Raw genomic sequence first — 4,040 nt, forward strand, 5'->3', positions numbered from 1 at the left:
GAGTCTCTGCCTTCTTGCTGTTGGCTTCTGAATAGAAGTCAAATGTTTTTTTCATTACCGTAACTAAGAAATATATTTCATTTATAATAAGAAATAAGAAATAGCATGTTGGATTAGAGAACATTTAATTATGTGTAAAAGCATTAGATTATGTGGGAAAAGCTGCTGCACATTGAAATAGATATACACTGAATGATATTTATTGAAGGACAAATATTTGTAAAGTCATGTAACGTTAGCCTACATCCATTTTACGCTTGAAGCTTTACCTGATTAAATTATGTTTTTATGTTTAATTTTTTTCTGCTGCCACATTTCTTTTCTTTTCTTTTTTTGCCCGTGGGATACCATGAAAATGAATATTAGTTAAATAAATTACCTTTCTGCCAGTTTTCACCTCTGATAACACTGATTTGGAATTAAAGTTACTATTCCGTAGTATGCGGAAGTATTTTTGGCGGGAGCTGTTGCCATGGTGAATCGTAATTTCGGAGCTCCATTGATCATGGCTTTTCATAGTCGTGGTGCACGCGCTAAACTCAGTTTTAACATACTCAAGAGTTGATTGAACTAACTCTGATCAGCTGTTCAGAAACCGAAAACTCAGAGTTTCCAATCTCAGGGTAAGTCAACTCAGAGTTCAAGTTTTAACTCAGAGTTTGTTGAACCTCCTTTCTGGAATACACCCCAGATATACTTGTGCTACTTATGACTGGTTTTGTGGTCCAGGGTCACATTTAGTCTGTCATGTGTTTGACATTAAAGTCACAATGTAGTTGAAAACGATCTGTCATAGCAACATAAAACCCTCACAGAGCAAGACAGAAAGAGGGCAGTAGTGAAGCAGTAAAGAGATGTGGTAATGAATTTTGCACAGAGGATTATCTGGAAGCACCAGGTAAGTATCTCATTTAAGAGCGTTTTGAAAAGCATGTGCACTATAGGGAGCAGTTCAAAGCAAATATGACTGTCTTTAGTAGCCTTTTCAACAGGAGCAAGAAGTGGAATAAACAAATGCAACCACTACACCGGCACAATGTTTTTATGCAAAGATTGTGAGCTTTTTGCAGTACATATACTGTACTTCATAACATATTTCATAAACAATATTCTTCATATCAGGTCAAGTATTTGGTAATTGGACACTGAAAAGAACAATTAAATTAACTCATACTCACAGGATGCACAATCCGGGCTGCATAACAGCAACTGTTTAATAAACATGAACTTGAAAAGAAACGGAAGGAATACGAAATTAAAAAAGAAGTTATGCTTATGGTGAGTTGTATGAGTTAAATGGAGTCCATAAATGTTGAAAGATCTATATTAGGCTAACATGTAGAGATATGCACACAAAACCAAAGCATTAGATTAAAATTTGATCAGTCAGTAGGTCACAGGAATCTGTAGGTTGATCAGATTTGAACTCCTTTTCTCTTTCCAAACGTGCGTTGCATTATATCACCACGGGAAGGTCAAGAGTAAAGAGCTGCAGCCTAAAGGCTCAGAGAGGTTTACTGTAGGATATAAGCAACCAAAAAAAACCAAAAAAAAAACAAGATCACTGAACAACAATAAGGAAACAATGCAAGATTATTATGCAACATTGAAATGTTGGAATATCTTGTGTTTCACAATAAAATGATACCTTTGAGGTAGAAGCATGCAGCAAATAATAGTCACTAAGACAATATGCAAAACTGTCTGAAATATACATACAAAAATATAAGTTTGAGAGGGATGGAAATTATACTCATATTTAAGAGCAGTTATACAACTTCATATTCATCTTGCTACATACACATACACTGGAAGGACAGAAATTGTTTCCTCTACACCTCCCCCTTGCACTTTGCTTGTACCAAAACACAAGATAATCCATTTATGTCATTCTCCCCCAGACACACTGCAGCAGTGCAATCCGCTTTTTCTTCCTTTCCCATAATCACCTGAACAAATACATATGGTTAGAGATTTTCATGCAGAAATGTTAACATGCAACACAGTCTTGGTCTGTGAATGCACATATATAAGAACGTTTCCAAAAAAGTATATTGTTGAAATAATCCACGTGAGTTACTCATAATTGTAGTTTTACTTTAAATAATAATTCACCCAAAAATGAAAATTCGCTGAAAATTTACTACCTCAGGCCATCCTAGATGTAGATGAGTTTGTTTCTTCATCAGAACAGATTTGGAGAAATGTAGAATTACATCACTTGCTCACTAATGGATCCTCTGCAGTGAATGGGTGCCGTCAGAACGAGAGTCCAAACAGCTGATAAAAACATCACAGTAATCCACACAAATCAAGTCCATCAATTAACATCTTGTGAAGTGAAAATCTGCATGTCTGTAATAAGAAAATTCATCATTAAGACATTTTTATCTTCAAACCATTGCTTCCAGCAAAAAATATTCCTCTATCCATAATATTGTTTTCTCCAATCAAAAGTTGTTTCACCTGAATCAGGAGATAAACATGCACAGATCAAGCACCATTTAAAAGGTGATGGACTTTTTCCACTGGAGGAAGCATTATTATGGATTATGAGTATACTTTTAGGCCAGAAGCGACAGTTTAAAGTTAAAACACTTTAATGTTAGATTTGTTTCTTACAAAAATGCAGCGTTTCACTTCAAAAGATGTTAACTGATGGACTGTAGTTGTGTGGATTACTTGTGGATTATTGTTATATTTTTTATCAGCTATTTGGACTCTCATTCTGACGGCACTCATTCACTGCAGAGGATCAATTGGTGAGCAAGTGTTGTAATGCTAAATTTCTCCAAATCTGCTCCAGTGAAGAATTAAACTCATCTACATCATGAATGTAGAAATAAATAAAGTGAGTAAATGTAATGAAAATTTAAAATTTTCATTTTTGGATCAACTATTACATTCGTTACTGGACTTCATTTCCAAATGGCAAATGGGTGAATTAAAATAGACGAAGTGTATTAAAAATAGATGTAAGAGAGTATCAGTAACTTCGTGGAGTACTTTTAATATTACATTTTAAAGTATTGTTCACCCCCTTCATCTCTCAATCCATTTCCCTCCATCGTATCTCTACGAGTAGAGAAGCTCCTCTTGTTGCCTAGCAACAAGCCTTTGGAAATTCCAAAAGAGACCACAGAGACCATAGTCTACCTCTCCTCATGGTGCATGTGTGTGTATGTGTGTGTGTAAGTGAAGACGGATGGGTGCAAAGAGTGCGTGTAGAGTCAGAAACTCTGCTCCCTATGTCAGACATGCAGGTGCGCAAGTGTGTGTTTGTGTGCTTGTTCAAGCATTTGTATGAATGTCTCTTTGGTTTGAACATCTGGCAGGCCCCTGCTGTTGCAGTAAGAATGTGCGGTGGAGACCGCGCGACTGTCAACTGGTGTGAGAGTGTATGTGTATGCAATCATGCATGAGACCACTTGGGTCAGCACTTGTGTGTATGAGAGTGCGTGTTTAGACATAGCACACTTGATCCCTCACTATCTGCAGGTCAATGTGCTAATGTGCCCTGTCACCATATTTCTCTTTATATAGTCATGCCTGTTAGTCTTCCTTTATATTCCTTTTTTTGTATGTGACTCACATGTGAAAGAGTGTGTCCGCTCCTCAGGGGGTCTCAGCACCCTGTTTTTGTATTAGCCACTACATACATTGTAGAAAAGTGCTGTTTTCCCGAATATCTGCACGATTGCAAATGTGATATTGATTTTATGCAACAGTTCAATATTGTGTTACGTTTTAGATTTAATAATCTGTTTTTGTGTCTCTGAACAACATACAGCGGTTTCGTTACAGAATGAATTCGCATTTTTGAATGAATCGAGTGATTTAGTGAACCATTCATAAAGATTAATTTGCTTAATTTCTGAATGAATCAGAATCGATTAGAATAATCAGAATCGTTAATTGATTGAATAAACGACTGAATGAATTACTGCCACCTACTGGCGGCTTTAGTTTCATATATATATATATATATATATATATATATACAGTGGTGTGAAAAAGTGTTGGCCCCCTTCCTGATTTCT

General features: G+C 36.1%; 2 protein-coding genes across 3 annotated transcripts in view; one reads left to right on the forward strand and one right to left on the reverse strand.

The window, feature by feature from the left end:
* LOC107660930 (SAGA-associated factor 29) overlaps nucleotides 1–1,200 on the reverse strand; it is an 18,297-nt gene extending 17,097 nt beyond the window's left edge. Inside the window, exon 1 of the mRNA XM_016450389.1 lies at nucleotides 1,179–1,200. The gene's annotated coding sequence lies outside the window, so the exon portion shown is untranslated. The remainder of the gene's footprint in view (nucleotides 1–1,178) is intronic.
* Nucleotides 556–4,040, forward strand: part of LOC107660899 (double C2-like domain-containing protein alpha) — a 37,958-nt gene continuing 34,473 nt past the window's right edge. Inside the window, exons 1-2 of one of the 2 annotated variants that reach the window (XM_016450351.1) lie at nucleotides 577–623; nucleotides 1,902–1,966. The gene's annotated coding sequence lies outside the window, so the exon portion shown is untranslated. Of the gene's footprint in view, nucleotides 624–1,901; nucleotides 1,967–4,040 lie in introns of both variants that reach the window. The other variant, XM_016450335.1, reaches the window with a different exon arrangement.

This window comes from Sinocyclocheilus anshuiensis, unplaced genomic scaffold, assembly GCF_001515605.1.
Source record: "Sinocyclocheilus anshuiensis isolate Anshui unplaced genomic scaffold, SAMN03320099.WGS_v1.1 scaffold2630, whole genome shotgun sequence".
Classification (NCBI taxonomy): Eukaryota; Metazoa; Chordata; class Actinopteri; order Cypriniformes; family Cyprinidae; genus Sinocyclocheilus; species Sinocyclocheilus anshuiensis.